We start from the raw sequence: 26128 nt of genomic DNA, 5'->3' as shown, positions 1-26128 counted from the left end.
TTGAAACCAATGTCATAATTTGGTATATGGTTAACACACTGGCGCCAATCCACTTAAAAAGAGGAAGAAGGTCTAATATTCACAGATGCAGCTGGTGGATAACAGGCTCTGTGCCGGTGGCTGTTTAAAAGAAGCTGGAGCTAATAAATAAGGAAATACACCGCGCTATACTGGGAAATAAAAAGTCGGGTGACCCGTTACTCACTTGATGTTGTGTGAAGGATCTTGTGGTAAGAGATGTATGGCGGTATCCGAGATTGTTCACACTGTCACAGATGTATATAGCATCCCATTTGGATGCAAAAGCTGCTGAGTAGATAATATATAGGGTTAAGTAGAGATAAGTCTGTTTATATTTAAAAAAAAAAAAAAGACTAAACTGATATTATTCACTTGAGTATGTCAAAACAATATAATATCCTTGTTGTACATACAGCCGATGCTAGGCAACAAGATTGATATGATGAGGCGGCAAAATTGGTATACTTGCACTTGATAATTCTGATGCAAAAATATAGTGGTTAAAATATAAAGAAATATAAAAGTAAAAAAATAAAATAAAGTAGAAAAAAAGAAGTATGTAGATGCTAGGATGGCAGACGGATGCTGAACTTACTGCAGGCTAAATTCAACAGGCACAGTCAAAATGATTTTTCAATGCAGAATTAATGGTAACACAGGCACTGCAAGGTAGATGAGCTTTAGTGACAGCTTGTGCCCACTAGTGAAATGGGGTGCTGGATCTGGTGCACTTACTTGCAAGATCAGTGCTCAGTGACGCAGGCTGGGTGCTCAGCGTGGGGGCTGCTGCTGCTGAAGCGTATATACGTGGAGACCGCCGATGCCTCGCGCGCTCCGGGCGAAGGTAACGCTGAGGGAGGCTGCGTGTGGTGGGGGGCGAGGCTAGCGTGACGATACACTGGGATGATATGGTGGCTCGAGAGCGGCACAATACCGACGCGGTTCAAGGGATAGCTTCCCTCTTCATCAGGGTTGTGCCTGTTAACGTGCGGACCGTCCATTTATAGCAGACTGAGCCTGAGTTGAATGATCACCTGACCCAAATGCCTGTTTGAGCGCCTTGATTGAATGTACTGCATTATCATGATGTACTTGCATGTGGCTAAATGATTGTGGGACCCTGGAATTAACCATTGTTCCACAGAAATGGATTGAAATTTAACCCTATTCTAACCAGAAGTTCCTTGTGTAAGACAATAAAAAATAAATAAAACATAACCTTTATTTAAATAGATATGTAAAAAAAGTATTATTAAAAATGTATGTGTGAAAAAATACGACAATAAAAATATGCCAAAGCCCAACCTTTGCAAATAAGATGCCTCTTTGGATGTTAGTTTAATTATACTTAGAAGGTTCATAAGCTTATATGGCAACCAAATGGATGCATGATCCGGGAGTTTCATTTAGCATAAGAGCATGATTAAGACCACATAAAAACTTCATCTTACCAAATTTATTCATGTGAATAAAATTTAGTTATGTGTTCCTATAAAGTAGAGAGTAGAAGATATCCATAAGGGTTATCTGCATATATAGAACCGCTATTAAAATAAAAAGTATAATGTAAAAAACAAATAAAAAATGAAATATTTATTGAATTATATATGCACTACTAGCTTCATAGAAATGATTTTTCATGTTTTCTATTTTTTATTATTTATTATTTGTTATTGTTTAGTAATTGGTTCATATTAGTTGTTTGATGCCGTTACCAACTTCCTTGGTGAATTGCATACCTCTCTCAAAAATACATGGGCCCTGAGTTGGCCCACTCGTCCATTTATACATATATTTTTGGAAAAATTTATAGTCGAGGTTTTCATATAATACATTATAAAATGTATTTAAAAATATATAAAAAATATATATATAAAAAAGGTGACAGGGAATTATACATGAATAAGAGTCTGCTCATGAATAATGAAAAAGGAAAAGAAAAAGAAAAAAGGATCAAAAAAGAATCAAAAAGAATCAAAAAGACCCCTATGTAGTCTGAAGGGGTTATGTTTAAGATCATGCCCAAAGTGATGATATATGTAAAAAGGGGGGGAATGAAAATTGAGGAGGGAAAAAGGAGGGGAGAGAAAAGGGGCTAGAATGCATACAATTCGATTTCACGATTAAGGCCCCTTGGGGCCAAACTATCCAGAGTATAAATCCACCTAGATTCTACCCGAGACATTGCTTTTAAGTAGTTACCCGGTCTTGGATTTGGCCGGACTGTTTGTATACCCAAAAAGGAAACCCCTTTGCATGATCGATTGTGAGCATCCAGAAAATGATGGGATAATGGATGTCCCTTGTAGCCTTTTCTAATATTATCAAGATGCTCCTTAATCCTAACGTGCAGGGGTTTCTTAGTTCTCCCTACATATATTTTGCCACAGGGACATTTCAAAATATAGATGACACCTGGCACGAAATGCTATCCCTGATATAAAATGTATTATTGTTGGATGAGTCCGTGACATGATTGTGCAATTGTCTAGACGTTGCTGTTCTAATGCAACAAGCACACCTCCCACATGATTGAAAACCCAGTGGGTTTGAACTTTAACCGGGTTGATTGGCTGACGTAATTAGTAGAACTGCGCATTTTTGTCGTGGGTGCCAGTAATAGGCCTAAATTTTGGGCCTTAGTGTACACGAACCGGGGTCTTTTAGGGAGCAGATCACCTACGCATTTGTCCCCTTGCAGGTGTGACCAATGTTTGCGTATAATTTTGTTGAATGCCTTATGGCCCGCATGAAACTGAGTGATGATAGGTAAATTTTGAATTTGTTCTTGGATAGTAGATGGGTTATTAACTATGAGAGGTTTGTGGATCAAAGAGGATCTTGGCATGGACTGCACCTCATGCTTGGTTTTATTGAGAAGCTCTGTATCATAACCTTTGGCTACAAATTGATCAGTTAAATATTGTGTTTCCTTTTGATAATCAGTGATATTTCTTCAATTGCGTCAGATTCGTATATATTGACTTTTTGGAGTATTCATAAGCCACATAGGCAGATGGCAGCTGCTGATATGTATATAACTATTAGAGTCTACCTCTTTGTGATAGCTTTTTGTGATTAATTTCCCTTGTTCTATACAAATGCTTAAATCAAGAAAATTTACGTTGGATCTGCTAACAGTAGGTGTAAACTCCTGTCCAAAATCATTGAAATTTAAACCAGAAATGAATAAATTAAGGTCAAATAGTGGGCTATCCCAAATAAACAAGATATCATCAATGAAACGGCACCATAATTTTATATTCTTGTGTATGGCGCCATTATTGTAGATGTGTTCATGTTCCCACATGCCTACATAGATGTTTGCGAAACTAGACGCGAATCTCGTGCCCATCGCGGTGCCGTGGGTTTGAATATAGAACTGGTTTTCATGGGTAAAATAGTTGTGTTTCATAATGAATTCGATACTATCCTTGATAAATTGGATCTGTGAAGGTTTGTAAATTTTTAAAGTGTCAAGAAAGAATTTTGCCGCCGCCTGGCCTTTAGAAGGGTCAATGACAGTATATAACGATTTTATATGCAGAGTTGCTAGGATGAAGTTATTATTCCACTCCAGCGGTTCCAGGACATGCAGAGTGTGAGTTGTGTCTTTCAAGTACGCTGGTAGCAGGGTCATACATTTTTGAAGGTGGTTATCCACATATTTAGATAAGTTAGCTGTAAGGCAATTTATGCCGGATATAATGGGCCTGCCTGGTGGATTTACTGCATTTTTGTGGATTTTAGGAATATGATAGAACACTGCTATTGACGTCATTTTATTATTAATAAACTGATATTCCTTTTTTGTTAGAATGCCTGAAGATTTGCCCTTAAGGGCTAAAGTATTGAGTTTGTTAAGAAAATATACAGTTGGGTCTGAGGGAATTTGCTTATAAGTGACATGATCACCTAATAACCTCATGGATTCGTTGTGATACATGCTATGATCCATAATTACGATTCCCCCACCTTTATCTGCAGGGCGGATAATCAAGTTATTGTTTGCCTGCAGTTTAATGATTGAATCTCTCTCACCAGCTGTTAAGTTATATGTCATATACCACGTTTTGCGATTATTTTTGTTAGCTAATTTCTTTATATTCGCTGATATCAAAGTTTCAAAAGTTTTAAATGAGTTAGAATATTCATTCAGAGGATTGAATGAAGAGGTCAAAGCAATGTCATAATTTACAGCAGAACAGTTTGCAATGATCAGAGACTTATACAATCCAAGTACATGAGTAGCAAGCCACTCTCCCCACTCTCCCCTCCCCCCAAAAAACAACCCTTCCCCCTGCCAACTCGCCCTATTTCCCTTTAGCCTTGTGTCTTGAGAAACAACCAAGCAAATTAAGTAAAGGTACTGTCACACTTAGCAATGCACCAGCGATCCCGACCAGCGATATGATGGGGTCAGGATCGCTGGTGCATCGCTAAGTGGTCGCTAGTGAGCTGCCACACAGGCAGACCTCACCAGTGACATAGCAGGGGTCGGGGGTCGATACTTACCTGTCAGACGAGACGATCCTGACGTCCTCACGCCCGCGTCCACGCGTCGCTGGTCGGCGCCACAGGAAGCCCAGCAGGAAGCTGACGATGAGAAACGGTCCAGGACACTGACGCGCAATCAGCGATAATCAGCGGGGTAGCCGGTCGGAGGTAAGTATCAGACATAGCGATATCGCTAGCAATATCGCTGCTACGTCACAAAACCAGTGACGTTACAGCGATATTGCTAGCGATATCGCTTAGTGTGACAGGCCCTTAAGGCTACTACCTTAGGTTAAAATATCGGTTATTGCATACCACTAGCTGTGACAGGAATTAGAAACTTCAGATTGAAAACAAGATCTTTTGACAGATCCCCAGAAACTGCAGCTGGGCATCTGCTCCTGTCACCCCATTGCTTTCCCAATTTTGTTCTCCTTTTAATATAGACCTTTTTTCCATTAAAATGTTATTGTTCAAGCCCTGAACCACTTCCTCTACAGAGGGAGGACCATTTGCCAATGAAAGTTTGGCAATAGACTTCCTAGTTTTATAGAATTTTTTGGCAATGACCAACTGTACTTGGGAAGAACCACCAATGTCCTCCACCAAACCTAGCACACAGGATTTTACGCTAAGAGTAATTCTAATCTTATAAATCTCCATCATCAATCTGCCAATACTTTGCCAAAGCCTTACTAGTCGAGTACATAACCAAAACATATGTATTAAATCTGCACCTTCCTCTCTAAAACATGGACAACAGTCATCAGCTCTAAGGCCCATTCTACATAATACTTTGGAGTTCTGTAGATTCTGAGTATGAAAAACTATTGAGACCTCCTCTGCCCCGTATTAATTGAGACCAATCCTGTCGATTCTAGCATGTCCTCCTACTCTTCAGTGGAAATGTTGCCCATGTATCTCTCCCATCTAGCCCTGACCAACGCCATTGGATCTCCCAGGATTTTTAAAAATATGCAATTATTTAAACCAGCCGTAAGCTAAACACTGAAAAGAAAGAAACTTTGAAATGCCAAAATTGGCATTTTTCAGTCACCTGACCTACTAAAAAATACAGTGAAAAACAATAAACATGTCATATGTACCCCAAAATGGTATCAATAAAAATGTCAGCTTTGGGTACAAAAAACAAGTCATCATACAGCTCTGGGGACAAAAAAATAAAAAAATTACAGCTCTCAGAAAATGGCGACACAACCAAAAAATGTTGTGGGTTTTTTTTTTTTAACAAATTTCAGTATTCAGTCCCCAATAAAATTATGAAAAAATGTGCACAAGTTTGGTATCCCCTTAAACTTAATGTCTATAGAATCATGCTTCCAGGTAATTTTTCCCCCAAAATGAATGAGTTTTTCCTAAAACAATGGCAGAATTGTTTTTTTTCCTCAATTTTGCCATACTTAGAATTTTTCTCTTGTTTTCCAGCATAGTGTACAATAAAATTAATGGCGTCATTCCATACTACATCTTCTCTCACAAAAAAAAAACATCCTCGTACAGCTATGTCTATGGAAAAATAAAAAAGTTATGGGTCTTGGAATAAGGTGAGCAAAAGAAGAAAATGCTAAAACGACTAAAATGAAAAATTACTTGATACTTAAGAGGCTAAATGCATATTCTGGTGATTTTCTAAAATACAATTCTAGAATTAATGTTCCTTTTCCTTTTTAACATTTGTTTTCAGTCTTTCCCCAGCAGTCTTTACCTATTATAGTTAGAAAATGCAAGTGATCATATTAACGCCATAATATATTATATACAATAATTTATAGTCAAGAGCTGCACTCTCAGTTCTGCTGGTTGCCTCTGGAATCAGTCAACAGTGTCTTTCCATAGAATGAAGGCCCATATAGATTAGTCAATTTCGGACTATTAATGTGCCCAACTTGCTGATTGATTGGGTCTTTGGCCTCATTCAAACATCTGTTTATTTTGCATATGAGGAAATAAGAATCCTTTTTTAATCCATTTGCTAGCTATTTATAATTTTCATCCCCTTTTGGTTCATTTTTTACAGCGTGGCATCCTTTTTTCCCATATGAAAAAAATGTTCACGCATCCCCTACCCATTAAACAATGAGAAATGGACAGCTCCTAGATGCCACATGGATGCATCTGAGTGCTATCCATTTTTTTCATGGACCCGTTAGCTTGAAGTTCAAGTTTGATCCACAAATTAGATAAAAATCAGACATCATTCTTTTTATTTTTCAGACAATCGTAAAAAAAAGAACAGTCGTATATTTTATAATGGGTATGAGGACTCACACTTGTCTTTTATGATCATCAGTCACGTTCTTATGAAACGATTTCCAGAGCTAAAAGTTGAACATTGCCAAAATCATCCTCCGTGTATGACACTCTCTTTTCCGTTTCCTTTGCACAAAAAAATGGAACAACTTTACCAATTCAGGTTCTGAGGACCAAATTCAGTAATCTCACTGTGTCTTCCATGGACTAACTTTATTGCTGGTCAAGGTCAGAGGTGCGAGAAGTCAACCCCGCAAGGTCGTAAGGCACTCAGGTTTTATTGTTACAACTTCGGTGCAGTACAGAGGTATGGTGCTCACAGAGAGGCAGATTACAGAAATAGTCTTTCTACAACATTTTGAATGAGCTTATATCTCTCTAAAAGTAAAGGCTGAGTGTGGCATGTGATGGGAGGAGGAACACAAAATGTGCATAATTAATAGAAAATTACTGTTGCATACAATAATATTTAGAGTCTACATTATTATATATGGTGTATTTAGAATATTGTATTTGTTTTATTTGAGTATAGAAGTAGGAATAATGTATAAGTTTTGTCTGTTGAATGGCCAATGTGAACATGTGTTCTACATGTATACTAACTAGTGTTGAGCATTCCGATACCGCAAGTATAGGGTATCGGCCGATATTCGCTGTATCGGAATTCCGATACTTAGTTCCGATACTTTTTTCATATCGAATACCGGAATCGGAAGTTCCCATAATGCTATGAGCCCGCTCGATTTGATTCAGCCAATGGGAATCCTCAGAAGTGTGGGCACATCCTGTTAGGCATGTAGGCATGTTAACTATTGGCATGGCTGTGATTGGCTGCTGAAATGATGTCATGATGCACTATAAAAGCCGCCGCCACCGCCATTTCTGTTCACTCTGCTGTGAATTCAGTTAGGGACAGGCTGCTGTTGAAGACTGTGAGGGACAGTTAGAAATAGCAATTCTCCAAAACATATTGTGCTTTACCCAGGCTACATAAACCACCACTGTAGCTTTCTTTTGCCTAGCAGCAGTGGTCACAGCTGTCTGCAAGGGCTGTGTGAGTGCAGCTCACGCTGTGTAGTGGGTCCTTCAGCCACGTCTGGTTATAGGCCGCCCAGCGTGCGTCACTGCTGCCTCATACATATTTTTCTTTTCTAGCTGCTTATTTTTCATAAATTCTATCTAGTGTGCTTCCATCCGTATCCATATATGTTGGTTGCAAACACTAGTAGTAGACAGCGGAGCCTTTCTGCAGCCTTTCAGTGCTAGTGCCCACTTCTCTGCACTGTTCACAGCTGTCTGAGAGGTCTCTGACTGTGTGTGAGTGCAGCTCACGCTGAGTAGTGTGTCCTGCAGCTACGTCTAGTTGTAGGCCACTCAGCGTCCGTCACTGCCTCACACATATTTTTCTTTTATAGCAGCTCATTTTTTATTCTCCTATTAGTGTGCATCCATCCGTATCCATCTACATTGGTTGGTTGCAAACACTATATAGGAGTAGATAGAGGAGCCTTTTTTCTGGCTTGTGCCCTTCAGCTGCAGCCAGATTAGTATTACCCAATTTTTTTGGAGCCTCATCTTTTGCATTGTAGGTTACCTGCTTGCATTGTAATAGCTCCAAAAAGTTTGTGATACTATCACTTTCAAATCTTTGATCACATCCTTTTAGTTTTTTAAAAAAAAACAAAAACAAAATAAAGTTCACCAAACACTACATTTGACAGTTGTGTAGGCCACATTAGCTCCTATTAAAGTGTAGTCCACACACACACTTCATAAAATTAGTGTTTCTTATACCTGTTACCAGCTGTTCAGGAATAAGCACACTAAGCCTCCCCTTTGTACTTTTCTGCCTATCTTTATCAGTCTAGCAAGATAAAGAAGGCAGGGAGCAAGGCACGTGGGCGTAGGCATGGAGTTTCAGCAGGGAGAGGACGTGGGGATTCTGCAGGGAGAGGACATGGGGATTCTGTGCCTGCTGCGGGCACCAGTGAGTCAGCATCCCCCAGTTTTAGCAGGCAACAGTCCTTTATGCGCAGCTTTGAAGGACCTCGCCGTACCCCACTGCTGCGGGAGGAACAAATTGAAGCCGTTGTCGGATGGATGGCAGCTAACGCATCGACTTCAATGACTTCCACGTCCTCTCAGGGCCAGAGCACCGAAGAGCAACCATCTGTCTCTTCACCACCTGCCAAAGTGCCTAGGCAGTCAGAGAGCCCTGGACAGGAGCCATCGCAGTCTCTACTTCTGTTCTCTGAATCTGTTGGCTTGGAAAGAGGGGGCCAGCCAAGCAGCACTCAAGAATGTGAAGAAGAGGGAGTATGCAGTGATGCGCAACTTCTTTGTCCCTCGGAATCTAAAGAGGCAGGTGGGCTAGTGCCTATGGTCAGCACATCTCAGTACGCATCAGATGATGAAGAGACTCAGTTACCACTTTCTGGTGCGTACGGTGCTGACGAGACAACCCAGGAGATGCAGGTGTTTGAAGAGGGGAGTGTAGATGATGAGGTCCTTGACCCATCATGGCGTGAGGAACAGGAAGGTGGTGGGAGCAGCTCTGAGGAAGAGATCCCCCAAACGGCCAAAACAGGAGGGAGAGGGAGGGGGCAGACTTGGTTGCCTGTAGCCTCCACTTCGGCACCCGGTAGGAGCATTCCTCTTTCAAAAGGCAAAACGGGCGCTCCCAAGACTTGCAGTGCGTGGTCCTTTTTTGACACAGTTGCAGATGACATTTGCTTTGTCAAATGCAAGCTGTGTCATCAGAAAGTCAAAAGAGGGAAAAATGTCAGCAACCTCAATACCACAAATATGTGGAAACATGTGCGGACCAACCACGAGGTGGAGATACACAGACACACTGAAGACGTAGGCCAACGTACAGCACCACCTCTTCAGCTCGTGTTGGGGCCTCTTCCTCCAGCTCACACACAGCTGGTTCGTCTTCCTCACAGGATCGCCAAGGAAGAACCTCTGGCACTGTTGTCCGGAGACCCAGTGAACTTCCACCCACAGCACCACGTTCCCAGTCCTCCACACACTCCCAGGCCACTCTACAGCCATCGGTAGCACAGGCATGGGATAAAAGGTGGCCATACTCGGTAAACCATCCCCGAGCACTGGCTCTGAATGCTGGCATTGCCAAACTACTGGCACTTGAAATGCTCTCATTCAGGCTGGTGGAGACTGACACCTTCCGGGACTTGATGGCACTGGCAGTCCCACAATACACCGTGCCCAGCCGCTTTTATTTCAGCAGGCGAGCTGTCCCTGCCCTGCAAAAACATGTGGAGGGAAAAATACAACATGCGCTACTAAATGCCGTCAGTAGCAAGGTCCACCTGACCACCGATGCGTGGACCAGTAACCATGGACAGGGACGATACCTTTCCCTCACTGCCCATTGGGTCAATGTTGTGGAGCCGGGTACAGATCTGGAGAGTGGCGCTGTATGTGTTCTGCCAACTCCACGGATTGCAGAAATTCAGTCTGTACACATTGACTCCTCCTCCTACTCAAGTTCCTCAGAAACAGCGCAGCAGGAGCCTGTTACGACCGATAGGAGCACAGCCGTGGCCGAACGTTAACAGGCCGTACTCAAATTAATTTCTTTGGGGAATCGAAGCCACACAGCGCAGGAGCTCTGGAATGCCATCAAGCAGGAGAGCGACGTGTGGTTTCTGCCAGCGAATCTCCAGTCGGGCTTGGTAGTGTGTGACAATGGCCGAAATCTGGTGGCAGCTCTTGGCCTAGGCAACCTCACTCACATCCCATGTCTGGCACATGTGCTGAACTTGGTCGTGCAGAGCTTTCTGAGGGACTATCCGGATCTTGATGCACTGCTGCACAAGGTCCGCATAGAGTGCGCTCACTTGCGGCGTTCCAGCACGGCAAGATCGCACCTTGCTGCTCTGCAGCGCCGATTACGCCTTCCAGAACATCGCATCATATGTGACCTACCCACCAGGTGGAATTCAACGTTACATATGTTGGAGTGGTTGTGTGAGCAGCAGGCAGCAGTCATGGAGTACCAGCTGCATCAGGCGCAAACAAGTCGCACTGTGCGCCGGTCACACTTCAGCACCACTGAGTGGGCCTCTACGAAGGACATCTGCCTCGTTTTGAGTGGCTTCGATGATTCCACGCAGATGGCAAGTGCAGATGATGCACTAGTCAGCATGACTGTCCCCCTTCTCTGCCTGCTTCAAAAAACACTGCAAGCACTAAGGGAGGTTTTGAAAGAGGTGGAGGATGAGGAGTCCCAAATGCCATCTGCTTCTGGACAGTCTGCGCTACGTGGTTCCTCACAAAGGCCTAGGCAGGGGACACTTTGTGAGGAGGATGAGGAGTCGATGGAGGAGGAAGACATCTCTCCAGAGGAGGGAGGTACACAATCCTCTAGTCAGTATTACAGCGAGGGTGGACTGATGCAGAGCAGGCAGAGATGACGCATCAAGCAGGGGACAGCGTTTCTTTGGCAGTTGGGAGTCTGCAGCACATGGTTGATTTCATGCTGCAGTGCCTGAGAAACGACCGCCACATCGCCCACATTCTCAACACGACTGATTATTGGATGTACACCCTCCTAGATCCTCGCTACCGGGACAACTTACAAAGCCTCATACCACCGTTGACCCGGAGCATAAACTGCGGGAGTACCAAGACACACTGGTGCAGTCCAACATGTTTTCCATTCCACCCGACAGCAGTGGTGCTAGTGCTTTACAAAGCAGCTCTGTGCATCGAGGCAGTGGAGGAAACTCGGCACAAAGAGGGAGCAGAGGCAGCGCCTCAGCACAAGGCAAGACCACTATGGCCCAAATGTAGCAAAGTTTTGTGTGTCCGCCACAATTGTCTACACCATCACAGACCACTCCAGTCAGCAGGAGGCAACGTTTCCGTCAGATGGTGACAGACTGCATGTCTTGCCCTGTCAGTGTATTCCCAGATGGCTCTTCCCCCTTCAAGTTTTGGGTCTCTAAGCTGGATACATGGCCAGCTCCTGTGTTAGTGGGGTTCAGTAATGTCTGCTGTTCCCCTGCTGTGTAGACGGCAATGTCTCCTGCTGCCTCCACATGCCAAAAACATCAGGCCTCAGCCTGCTCCACGCTTCGTCCTGGGCTCCAACAACGCCAGTTGGTGTTCAGAAGTGCCGTCTTCACAGAAAAAACCACACTAGCTCCTGTGTTAGTGGGGTTCAGTAATGTCTGCTGTTCCCCTGCTGTGTAGACGGCAATGTCTCCTGCTGCCTCCACATGCCAAAAACATCAGGCCTCAGCCTGCTCCATGCTTCGTCCTGGGCTCCAACAACGCCAGTTGGTGTTCAGAAGTGCCGTCTTCACAGAGAAAAACACACTAGCTCCTGTGTTAGTGGGGTTCAGTAATGTCTGCTGTTCCCCTGCTGTGTGGATGGCAAAGTCTCCTGCTACCTCCCAAAACAATAGACCAACAGAGAAGGAAAGGAGCGAAACGATGATTGCAAAATTATCAAAAATGTATTAAATAATTTACAAAAAAGTGCACAGAGTCATGACGAAGTGTCAATATAAAACAGATGAATATACACCCAGAAAGGTTCCCTCCACTGACCCAGATGAAAACTGTGTCCATCTGTATATGATGTTATGAGTATATCCACAATAGATAGTTCAAATTGCAACACAATCAAGATAAAGAATGCCCATGGACACCTGATGATAATCAAAATATTACTATATGCATATATGATGTTAGCAACAGGTCCAAAAAGCCCCACCAAGGCCCTGCTGTAATATCATACTACACCATTAAATAATCATAAGATACGGTAACGGTAAGTACATGTAAATAGGAGCTACATAAAGCAGTATTTTGGATTGAAAAAGCCCATGGACACCCGATAATAGTCAAATTCTACTATATGTATAAATGGTGTTAGCAACAGGTCCAAAAGGGCCCCACTATAATATCAAACTGCACCATTGAATAATCATGAGATGTAGTAACGGTAAATGTACATAAATGGGAGCTACAAAAAACAATATAGTAGAACAGTATGGTATAATATTATCAGAGTGTCTGCATTGAACAGAAAAAATTGAGATACAATCAAGATAAGTGTGTCCATATCAAATTAAAGTCCCTGTATGTATATTATAAGAGTAATATATCCACAATGGGAAAATTCCAGTGTAACATCATGCTGCACCATGGTTGACCTCAGCCAGCTCCGTGATTGATCCTGGGCTTCAACACAGCCAGTTGTTGCTTGGAAGTGCCGTCCGCACAGATAGAAACACTCGCACCTGTGTCAGTGGGGTTCAGTAACGCCAGCTGCTCCCCTGCTGTGTGGATGGCAAATTCTCCTGCTGCCTACACAGTCACACTACTACTGATTTTTAACCATGCTCCACTTATGCCTCTGGCTCCACTTTCTCTAGTATTTCCCCTGGCCTCCAACCCCGCCAGTTGCTATTCTGAAGTGGCGTCTGCACAATCCACACTTGTTCCTGGGTTACAGGGGCTCTGTCACGTCAGTGGATCCCCTGATGTGTGTCCGGCAATGTCTCCTGCTCTGTCCACATTCCCATTACTAGTAGTGGGAATGTGGACAGAGCAGGAGACCTTGCCGGACACACATCAGGGGATCCACTGACGTGACAGAGCCCCTGGAACCCAGGAACAAGTGTGGATTGTGCAGACGCCACTTCAGATCAGCAACTGGTGGGGTTGGAGGCCAGGGGAAATACTAGAGACAGTAGAGACAGAGGCCTAAGTGGAGCACGGTTACAATCAGTAGTAGTGTACAACCGATCTAAAACTAGCTCCAAGTAGGCCTCAGCCTGCTCCGTGATTGATCCTGGGCTCCAACATCGCCAGTTGCTGCTCAGAAATGTCTTTGGCACGGGTACTCCCTCCTGCCCAGCCTGGTTCCAGCGCGCCTGCTTTTTCTGGGTAGTGTCAACATCACTTTGCCACCAATACGTTGTCCTGTCGTGTTGCCATCGGATTAGCCGAGCCTATGGTGCCTGCAGTTTAGGTGCTTCCTATGTGGGCTGCGGGTTCTGGTAATAAAGGCTGGTTCCGTAGTGCCAATAGGACAAGCACCCCCTGTAGGACTGTGGGTTTCGGTAACTGCGGCCGGCTCACGGCCTTGCAACTTTGTCTTTTTCATGGGTACCTTGTGCTACCCATATGGGTTCCAGCACTGTTAGCTGGTCCACGGTTGTGCCATTGGCTCTTGTTCCTTCTGCTGCCCCTCCGGGTTCCAGCACCATCAGCTGGTCCTCGCTAGTTTCATTTGCTCTTGCAGCTTCTGCTACCCATCCGGGTTCCAGCACCGTCAGCTGGTTCTCGGCAGTGCCTTTGGCCTAGGTGCCTCCTTCTTGGTATCCGAGTTCCTGCAACGTCTGCTGGTCCTTGGTAGTTCTTTGGAGAACAGGTATCTCCTGCTTAGTAACCGTGTTCCAGCACCGTCAGCTGGTCCACGGTTGTGCCATTGGCTCTTGTTCCTTCTACTGCCACTCTGGGTTCCAGCACCGTCAGCTGGTTCTCGGTAGTTCCATTGACTCTTGTAGCTTCTGCTACCCATCCGGGTTCCAGCACCGTCAGCTGGTTCTCGGAAGTGTCTTTGGCATGGGCACTTCCTCCTGCCCAGCCTGGTTCCAGCACGCCTGCTGTTTCCGGGTAGTGTCAACGTCACTTTGCCACCAATACGTTGTCCTGTCGTGTTGCGGTCGGGTTAGCCGAGTCTATGGTTCCTGCAGTTTCGGTGCTTCCTATGTGGGCTGCGGGTTCTGGTACTAAAGGCTGGTTCTGTAGTGCCAATAGGACAAGCACCCCCTGTTGGACTGTGGGTTTCGGTAACTGCGTCCTGCTCGTGGCCTTGCAACTTTGTTGATTATGGGTACCTTGTGCTACCCATATGGGTTCCAGCACCATCAGCTAGTGCTCGGCAGAGCCTTTGCCCTAGGTGCCTCCTTCTCGGTATCCGAGTTCCAGCAACGTCTGCTTGTCCTTGGTAGTGCTTTGTAGCACAGGTACCTCCTGCTTAGTAACCGTGTTCCAGCACCGTCAGCTGGTCCACGGTTGTGCCATTGGCTCTTGTTCCTTCTGCTACCCCTCCGGGTTCAAGCACCATCAGCTGGTCCTCGCTAGTTTCATTTGCTCTTGCAGCTTCTGCTACCCATCCGGGTTCTAGCACCGTCAGCTGGTTCTCGGCAGTGCCTTTGGCCTAGGTGCCTCCTTCTTGGTATCCGAGTTCCAGCAACGTCTGCTGGTCCTTGGTAGTGCTTTGGAGCACAGGTACCTCCTGCTTAGAAACCGTGTTCCAGCACCGTCAGCTGTTCCACAGTTGTGCCATTGGCTCTTGTTCCTTCTGCTACCCATCCGGGTTCCAGTACCGTCAGCTGGTTCCTGGCAGTTCCTCAGCCTTCTTGTACCTTCTGCTACTTTTCCAAGTTCAAGCTTGTGGAATTGTTTTTTTATTCTCACTCTGGATCTCCCTGACGATGACCCTGAAGACGACGACCCTGAAGACCACACCGAAGAAGACCAAAAAGATGACCCTCAAGAAGTTGACCAATAGGACAAAGAACATGAAGACAACCACCAAGATGCAGAACAACAAGAGGCAGAAGACCAAGAAGCAGAAAAACCAAAAGCAGAAGAACATTAAGCATAAGACTAAAAATAAGAGCAAATGATATTATCTAAATTATAAGCAGAAGAAGACTAAGCAGTGTATGGGGGTGAGTCCGTTCCTCCTCGTGGTGCCCCTGGAAAATGCCTGCTGCTGCAGGCCAAACTGAACACGGACAAATCCTGTTGTAAATCTTTTGTGACAGGCAGACCAGAAGGTGTAATCTTCAAACTTTTATAGATAACAACTACAGGAATGCCTGTCACAAATAAGAATATGATGAAGAAGAAGAATAGGAAGAAGATGAAGAAGTAGAATATGAAGAAGAATAATCGTTGAATAAGAAGAATATGAATAATGTACAAAAAAAGAATAATAGGAAGAAAGTGAAGAAGAAGATGAATAAGGTGAAGAAGAAGTTGATGAAAAAGATGCTGCTGAGGGTGATGAAGGAGAAAGTGTGGGAGAAGTAAAAAATAAGGTGAAGAGCATGGAAGTAGTGAAACATACATATCTGACAAAATATAAAAGAGGTTAACATAATCAATATCTTTGTAACTCCAAACGTCTTTAAAATAAAAAAATTATTCCTGCTATTCCATTTGATTGGGCTAAACCTCTATGGCTTTAATGTCTCCTCCACCTCCCCCAATACATTCTACATTATTCTTAGTTGTTTTTCTTCATGTAGAATTAACCTACAAGGAAAGAAAGGGTTTTTTTCAATTCCGATATTTCTGTTCCATTGACTTGAATGGGACTTCCGGGATCGGAATCAGCGATACCCGATATTTTTTTTAGATCGGCCGATCCAATCCGATCCGATATTTTTCAATATCGGGTGGTATCGCTCAACACTAATACCAACATAGACCCAAGCTCAATATTTTGTTTTTTTTTCTTTGTATTTTTGCACTTTGTATGAGCCTTGGTGTGGCCTCCCTTACTTGAGCTGGATATTATATTTAAATATCTTCCCATGGCTGGTGTCCACAATTCGGGACCTGGTCCTTTGTCTGCCCTTATGCACATTGAGATCAACTCTGACACATGGTAAGGATTTTAATATTAGTATAGGACCATCCCGAACAGGGTCACCTTGCCAATGGTGGGATAGCTTTTATGCTTTTTCATTTATCAAAAACAGTGTTTACTAAGAGCCCTATATTATTTAAATTTACTTTTTCTTTTCTACTTGTTTAGTTACAGCAGGGTATATGATCATTTTGTGTCTCATAGGTTTTGTCTGTTTAATGGTGAACATTAGTGTTGAGTGATACCGTCCGATACTTAAAAGTATCGGATCGGATGGTATCGGCCGATCTAAAAAAAATATCGGGTATCGCCGATTCCGATACCGGAAGTCCCATTCAAGTCTATGGGACTTCCGGTATCGGAATAAGAAAAACCCTATTTTTGCCTTGTACAGCCTCTCTGGGGTCTGTACGGGCTTTCGGGGGGCTGTGCCGGCCTGCCGGGGGGTCTGTGCAGGCTCCGGTGGTCTGTGCCGGCCTGCCGGGGAGCTGTGCCGGCCTGCCGGTGGTCTGTGCAGGCTCCGGTGGTCTGTGCCGGCCTGCAGGGGGGCTGTGCCGGCCTGCCGGTGGTTTGTGCAGGCTCCGGGGTCTGTGCAGGCCTGCCGGGGAGCTGTGCCGGACTGCCGGGGAGCTGTGCAGGCTCCGGTGGTCTGTGCCGGCCTGCCGGGGGGCTGTGCCGGCCTGCCGGTGGGCTGTGCAGGCTCCGGGGGTCTGTGCAGGCATTGTCCGATCGGACTACAAGTCCCATCGGGCGATGCCTGCTACCATGACAGTGATTGACGCATTAGCCAATGATGGGACAGTAGTAGTCCCATCATCCGGCTAATGTGTTGAATGTAAAAAAAAAAATAAAAAAATTTACATGCTACATACATACAACATGCATACTACATATATACTACATGTAACATACATACTACATATATACTACATGCAACATGCATACTACATACATGCTACATACTACATGCATGGTACATACATGCTACATACTACATGCATGCTACATACATGCTACATACTACATACATACTACATACATAATACATGCATGCAACATACATACTACATATATACTACATGCATGCAACATGCATACTACATATATACTATATATACTACATGTAACATACATACTACATATATACTACATGCTACATACATGCTACATACTACATACATGCTACATACTACATACATAATACATATATACTACATGCATACAACATACATACAACATATATACTACATGCATGCAACATGCATACTACATATATACTATATATACTACATGTAACATACATACTACATATATACTACATACTACATACATGCTACATACTACATACATATATACTACATGCATGCAACATACATACAACATATATACTACATGCATGCAACATGCATACTACATATATACTATATATACTACATGTAACATACATACTACATATATACTACATGCTACATACATGCAACATACACACTACATGCTACATACATGCAACATACATACTACATACATGCTACATACTACATACATGCTACATACATACTACATATATACCACATGCATGCAACATGCATACTACATATATACTGCATATATACTACATGCATGCAACATACTTATATACTACATACAATACATACATATAGACATACAGTACATATAACATAGAGTACATACTCACCGTCACTTGTCACTTTGATCTCCGAAGCCATTGTCCCCTTGAGGAAAAAATATCAAAATAAAAAAACACCAATATACTTACCCCGATCCGCAGAAGTCCACAAGGGTCCCACGTCCATCTTGCGTGGAGAACAGCAGCATCAGCTGATGCTACCGTTCTCTACCAGCTCCAGGAATACAATGACGAAAGGTAGGTATCCTTCCGCACTGTATTCCTCCACCACTTTAAAAAAAAAAAGTCCCTAGTCTCACTTTATGCCGTTGCTGCGTGGGAATTTCCCACGCAGCAATGGCATAAAGTGAGACTAGGGACTTTTTTTTTTTTTTAAAGTGGTGGAGGAATACAGTGCAGAAGGATACCTACCTTCCGTCATTGTATTGCTGGAGCTGGTAGAGAACGGTAGCATCAGCTGATGCTGCTGTTCTCCATGCAAGATGGACGTGGGACCCTCGTGGACTTCTGCGGATCGGGGTAAGTATATTGGTGTTTTTTTATTTTGATATTTATTCCTCAAGGGGACAATGGCTTCGGGGATCAAAGTGACAAGTGACGGTGAGTATGTACTCTATGTTATATGTACTGTATGTCTATATGTATGTATTGTATGTAGTATATATGTATGTTGCATGCATGTAGTATATATGCAGTATATATGTAGTATGCATGTTGCATGCATGTGGTATATATGTAGTATGTAGAATCATAGAATCAGAGAATCATAGAATCGTAGAGTTGGAAGGGACCTCCTGGGCCATCTGGTCCAACCCCCTGCTCAAAGCAGGATTCGCTAAATCATCCCAGTCAGATGTCTGTCCAGCCTCTGTTTGAAGACTTCCATTGAAGGAGAACTCACCACTTCTCGTGGCAGCTTGTTCCACTCATTGATCACTCTAACTGTCAAAAAGTTTTTTCTAACATCTAATCTGTGTCTCCTCCCATTCAGTTTCATCCCATTGCTTCTAGTCTTTCCTTGTGCAAATGAGAATAAAGTTGATCCTTCTACAATGTGACAGCCTTTTAGATATTTGTAGACAGCTATTAAGTCTCCTCTCAGTCTTCGCTTTTGCAAACTAAACAATCCCAAATCCTGCAACCTTTCCTCATAAGACAGGGCTTGCAGACCGGTCACCATTCTGGTTGCTCTTTTCTGAACTTGCTCCAGTTTGTTGATGTCTTTTTTAAAATGTGGTGCCCAAAACTGGACACAATATTCCAGATGAGGTCTGACCAAAGAGGAGTAGAGGGAAATAATGACTTCACGTGATCTAGACTGTATGCTTCTGTTAATACATCCTAGAATTGCATTTGAATTTTTTGCTGCTGCATCACACTGTTGACTCATATTCAGTCTGTGATCTATTAGTATACCCAAATCTTTTTCACATGTGCTGTTGCTTAGGCCTATTCCTCCCATTCTGTATATGCTTTTTTCATTTTTATTGCCCAGATGTAGTACTTTGCATTTTTCCCTGTTAAAAACCATTCTATTAGTTGCTGCCCACTTCTCCAGTTTAGTTATATCTTTTTGAATCCTCTCTCTCTCTTCTCTAGTATTAGCTATCCCTCCTAGCTTTGTGTCATCAGCAAATTTAATTAGTTTACCCTCAATTCCTTCATCTAAATCGTTGATAAAGATGTTGAACAATACAGGGCCCAGGACAGAGCCCTGTGGTACCCCACTTGAGACATTCTTCCAACTGGATGTGCAGACATTTACGTCCACTCTTTGGGTCCGATCACTAAGCCAGTTATGAATCCATCTAACAGTTGCCTTGTCCATTCCATACTTAGTCATTTTTTCAATAAGGATTGTATGAGATACTTTGTCAAATGCTTTGCTGAAGTCAAGATATACTATATCTACAGCATTTCCTTCATCCACCCAATCAGTGATTCCGTCATAGAAGGAAATTAAGTTAGTCTGACATGACTTATTAGTTACAAACCCATGCTGACTCTGTTTAATCACTTCATTCTTATCCAGGTACTGACATACGTGTTGTTTAATAATTTGTTCAAAGATCTTTCCTGGTATAGAAGTCAGACTCACCGGCCTATAGTTGCCTGGTACGTAGCATGTATGTAGTATGTAGCATGTATGTAGTATGTATGTTGCATGTATGTAGCATGTAGTGTGTATGTAGCATGTATGTAGCATGTAGTATATATGTAGTATGTATGTTACATGTAGTATATATAGTATATATGTAGTATGCATGTTGCATGCATGTAGTATATATGTTGTATGTATGTTGCATGCATGTAGTATATATGTATGTAGTATGTAGCATGTATGTAGCATGTAGTATATATGTAGTATGTATGTTACATGTAGTATATATAGTATATATGTAGTATGCATGTTGCATGCATGTAGTATGTATGTTGCATGCATGTAGTATATGTGTATTATGTATGTAGCATGTATGTAGCATGCATGTAGTATGTAGCATGTATGTAGCATGCATGTAGTATGTAGCATGTATGTAGTATGCATGTTGCATGTAGTATGTATGTTACATGTAGTATATATGTAGTATGCATGTTGTACAGTCATGGCCAAAAGTATTGACACCCCTGCAATTCTGTCAGATAATATTCAGTTTCTTCCTGAAAATGATTGCAAACACAAATTCTTTGGTATTATTATCTTCATTTAATTTGTCTTAAATGAAAAAACACATAAGAGAATTAAGCAAAAAGCAAAACATTGATTATTTCACACAAAACTCCAAAAATGGGCCGGACAAAAGTATTGGCACCCTCAGCCTAATACTTGGTTGCACAACCTTTAGCCAAAATAACTGCGACCAACCGCTTCCGGTAACCATCAATGAGTTTCTTACAATGCTCTGCTGGAATTTTAGACCATTCTTCTTTGGCAAACTACTCCAGGTCCCTGATATTTGAAGGGTGCCTTCTCCAAACTGCCATTTTTAGATCTCTCCACAGGTGTTCTATGGGATTCAGGTCTGGACTCATTGCTGGCCACCTTAGAAGTCTCCAGTGCTTTCTCTCAAACCATTTTCTAGTGCTTTTTGAAGTGTGTTTTGGGTTATTGTCCTGCTGGAAGACCCATGACCTCTGAGGTAGACCCAGCTTTCTCACACTGGGCCCTAAATTATGCTGCAAAATTTGTTGGTAGTCTTCTGACTTCATTATGCCATGCACACGGTCAAGCAGTCCAGTGCCAGAGGCAGCAAAGCAACCCCAAAACATCAGGGAACCTCCGCCATGTTTGACTGTAGGGACCGTGTACTTTTCTTTGAATGCCTCTTTTTTCTCCTGTAAACTCTATGTTGATGCTTTTGCCCTAAAAGCTCTACTTTTGTCTCATCTGACCAAAGAACATTCTTCCAAAATGTTTTAGGCTTTTTCAGGTAAGTTTTGGCAAACTCCAGCCTGGCTTTTTTATGTCTCGGGGTAAGAAGTGGAGTCTTCCTGGGTCTCCTACCATACAGTCCCTTTTCATTCAGATGCCGACGGATAGTATGGGTTGACACCGTTGTACCCTCGGACTGCAGGGCAGCTTGAACTTGTTTGGATGTTAGTGGAGGTTCTTTGTCCAACATCCGCACAATCTTGCGTTGAAATCTCTTGTCAATTTTTCTTTTCCGGCCACATCTAGGGAGGTTAGCCACAGTGCCATGGGCTTTAAACTTCTTGATGACACTGCGCACGGTAGACACAGGAACATTCAGGTCTTTGGAGATGGACTTGTAGTCTTGAGATTGCTCATGCTTCCTCGCAATTTGGTTTTTCAAGTCCTCAGACAGTTCTTTGGTCTTCTTTCTTTTCTCCATGCTCAATGTGATACACACAAGGACACAGGACAGAGGTTGAGTCAACTTTAATCCATGTCAACTGGCTGCAAGTGTGATTTAGTTATGGCCAACACCTGTTAGGTGCCACAGGTAAGTTACAGGTGCTGTTAATTACACAAATTATGAGAAGCATCACATGATTTTTCGCACAGTGCCAATACTTTTGTCCACCCTCTTTTTTATGTTTGGTGTGGAATTATATCCAATTTGGCTTTAGGACAATTCTTTTTGTGTTTTTTCATTTAAGACAAATTAAATGAAGATAATAATACCAAAGAATTTGTGTTTGCAATCATTTTCAGGAAGAAACTGAGTATTATCTGACAGAATTGCAGGGGTGTCAATACTTTTGGCCATGACTGTATGTATGTAGCATGTATGTAGCATGTAATTTTTTTTTTTTTTTTACATTCAACACATTAGCCGGATGATGGGACTACTACTGTCCCATCATTGGCTAATGTGTCAATCACTGTCATGGTAGCAGGCATCGCCCGATGGGACTTGTAGTCCCATCGGACGATGCCTGCACAGACCACCGGCAGGCCGGCACAGACCCCCGGAGCCTGCATAGACCACCGGCAGCCTGGCACAGCCCCCCGGCAGGCCGGCACAGACCACCGGAGCCTGCACAGCCCCCCGGCAGGCCGGCACAGCCCCCCGGCAGGCCGGCACAGCCCCCCGGAGCCTGCACAGACCACCAGCAGGCTGGCACAGCCCCCCCGGCAGGCCGGCACAGACCCCTGGAGCCTGCACAGACCACCGGCAGGCCGGCACAGCCCCCCGGCAGGCCGGCACAGACCCCCGGAGCCTGCACAGACCACCGGCAGGCCGGCACAGACCCCCGGACAGTCGGCACAGCCCCCCCGAAGGCCCGAACTGACGGCGCATCATGATGCGCACAGACAGCGCATCATGATGACGTCATTTCGGCAGCCAATCAGAGCCACAAAAGTGGCTCATTGCATTTTGGACTTCCGATTCCGGTATCCGATACGAAAAAAGTATCGGTACTCGGTATCGGAATTCCGATACGGCAAATATCGGCCGATACCCGATACTTGCGGTATCGGAAAGCTCAACACTAGTGAACATGCGTTTATGTACTGCAAGTATAGCAACTTAAACCCAAGCTCAATTCTTTTGTGTTTTATCTCCTTATAGTCTTCTCCTGCTTTGTGGTACTGAATTTATCTTGTGATCTCTCACATATATCTTTGTAGTCCAAGAAGGGATCCGGTTGTTAAAAATGTCAATATGATGGAGCATACAGTAGTTGTAAGTGTGAAATCTGCTGGGTGTTCGATTAGGGCATCAACATTAGGCAAAGAACTGTCCAAAACCCACCACAGAGTGAATCTTTATGGTAAGGAACCCTGACTGAATACCAATAATCCCTGGTTTCAGAAATATTGCCCTAAATGGAATCTCTCCTACAGCCAAAAAATGGATTTATGACAATAATTCCTATTAGCGAACATCAAATTAAGGAATTCCCTTGTAAAAAGCTTAAAACAAAAGGTTAAAATGAAATTTACTTTCTATATTAATTTATTTCTGTCTTTTGGTTCCTTGCTCTGTATGGTAGACATTGTGCGCTCACATCTTTTGGCCACTACCTTGTCTGTTACGTGAATCAATCATTTTTGACACGCTCTTTCTCAGTATCTGGCATCTTAATTAGTATATCTCCGTTATAAAGGAAGTAAACATTGCTGCTTGCCTGGGTCCAGATTTTGAACATGCAACAATTTGCTGCCATAAAATAAACTTATCTTAGAGTCAACAAATACCTCTCAAGATTAGAGAAACTGGATTTATGGTATACAATGCAGGCTTAGTGTGAGAATAAAAAATTATATAAAAAAACAGATGGTCAATTTCAGATTAATGACCACAACTAAATTACAATCATGGAAAATACAATTAATGCCAATTTTAGGCTGGCTATCCGGTTTATACTCATAAATCAAAATCCCAAAAACTATGTAACACCACACCAAAGAAAGAAATGTTTTAGTGGGATATCATAGTAAATCATTGGGAATAATATTATTATTGATAAAATATATATTAAAGAGATCTAACTAGAAAATGCTTTGTTTTTTTTTTACAATGCCCTGTAATCTGATTCATGCTGCCTGAACTACCAGTACCTTGGCCCGATTCATCAAAGCAATTTCGTCAGAATTCTGACATAGCTTTCAAAAGTAGGAAAATTTTGGCGCATCTCAGACAGAGTTGTGCAAAAAGGTTGCAACTTTTGGCATTTTAATCCCAGATACTCCCAGCTCCGCAAAAATGGATAGAACTGGGTGGGGACCTGGGTGCGGCAGGGGTGTTACGCCACTGCTCGTCTAATTCAAGATGAGCTGTGGTGTTTCCAACAACAGAAGCCTCACTCTAGTCTTTTACTGGAGTGAGATTTCTAACTTGGCATATGTCACTCATCTGATGCTCAAGATTCATGATCATAGCAGATGATTAACTTAAAAAGTAATTGTACTTTCAACAAAAGTTGTATAAATCAATAGTACATGCAAATATAAGAAATGTTGTAATATCTTATGAGAGAATTCTGCTTCTTTTCTAGGAGGAGAAGTGAGAAGCAGTGTGAGGATATGGGCACAGGGAGACACAGAAAGATCGGCCTGAACTTCCTAAAAATCCTTTAACTCCTTTCTGAGATGGATTCTCATCTACACAGCTGAGGACTACTGAATAATTTCCTCTATGCTGCAGCTGTTTCACTCTGTGCACTTGTAAGGAGGAAGACCAGGCTGCAGGTGCCTGCATCATGCTGGGTCCGGAATTGCTGAGGCTGCGTCCCATGTTGCCTTGGGGAAACAATAGGGGACAAGACAGGCCACATGATCTAGGAAGAGGGGTGTGGCTAAGGCTGGTTTCACACTTGCCTTTTTTTGCGCTGTTTTTCTGCATGCGTTTTTTTCCTATTCTTTACATGGGTGTGCATACACATGCGTTTTTTTGTAGTGTGCGCTCGGGCGCACAAAATGCACTCTGTTGCATTTTTTGAGAGTCCGACTTGCCCCCAAAAAACGCATGCGCATGCAATGCGTTTTTTTTTCCACCCAACCACCCATTAAAGTCTATGGGTGCGCTGACGTGCGCATGGTAATGCGCACGTCAGCGCAAAAAAAGCATGTGTTTTTTAAAAACGCGCACAAAACCACAAAAAAACGCATGATGCGTTTTTTATGTGCGTTTGCACTGCGCACGGTGCGCAGCGCAAAGAAACGCAAGTGTGAAAGTAGCCTAAGCCAGACAGTGAGGAGAAAGCATGCAAAGAAAGAGTCAGTTCCCGCCTGCAGTGAGAGTGGAGGCAGGTGTGCTGTGCGCTCCACAGCGAGAGAGGCAGCACGAAGCCGTGCTCCAGCAGAACTTCAGCGGGCGCTCCGGTGAGAAAGTGTGTGTGCAGAGCGCTGTGTGCCCGGCTGTGCAGAGCGCGGCGCTCGAGCGGAGGCCGGGTGCAGGATCCTGAGGTGTCTTCCCCAAGACTAATAGACGCGCAGCAGCACCCGTGTTGGTCAGAATACTCTGAGCGAGAGTTGGTTGGGAAAAGCTCCCGGCAGCAGAGCACAGATCTGGGACAGCTGTGTGAGAGACTTACTGCGTGAGAGATTTACTGGTATCGGTGGACAAGCAGAGCAGCGCAAACCGAGTAGAGCCGTGCAGAGCAGCCAATTAGGTGATGGCAGCTGCTCAGAGAGAGACACATGCACTCCATGACTGTGAGTACAGCGCAGGTGCCACATAGAGTAAGCCGAGTACTGGACAGACATTTGCGACCTACCTTACGAGTTGACACTTGCCAGTCCACGTTGGACTCTGTCTGTGCTGCGACCCTGTTTGGGGCTCAGCGGAGCATGGCGGAGACCGACCGCTGCCGCCAGAATACGGACCGTTGTTTGCAGGACCCCACTGGAACAGCGCTGCACCAGCCATTGTTGGTGCCACTGCCTTCAAAGCTTCAGTTGTGGACTGGGAAGCCTCTGACACAATAAGTGATTTAAAGAACTGTAGTTCTCTTGTTTATTGCTCATTAACTTTGCCTATTGCTTGCCATTGAACGGTTTAACCCTCATTTAGCCATTTATCTCCTTGCGAGGAGTTAACCCCCTGTTGAATTAAAACTGTTAAATTTGTTAA

The 26128-nt window shown here is 43.6% G+C and overlaps 1 long non-coding RNA gene across 1 annotated transcript; it reads left to right on the top strand.

Moving 5' to 3' along the window:
- Positions 1 to 26128, top strand: LOC141052245 (uncharacterized). Its single transcript, XR_012220764.1, has 2 exons — positions 1 to 230; positions 24552 to 26128. It is a non-coding gene; the product is annotated as an uncharacterized lncRNA (long non-coding RNA).

Source organism: Dendrobates tinctorius, unplaced genomic scaffold (genome assembly GCF_039654945.1).
Source record: "Dendrobates tinctorius isolate UK_male_01 unplaced genomic scaffold, ASM3965494v1 ptg000159l, whole genome shotgun sequence".
In the NCBI taxonomy this organism is placed as follows: domain Eukaryota; kingdom Metazoa; phylum Chordata; class Amphibia; order Anura; family Dendrobatidae; genus Dendrobates; species Dendrobates tinctorius.
The sequence above is the reverse complement of the archived record's forward strand: the minus strand, read 5'-3'. Positions and strand labels throughout refer to the sequence as shown.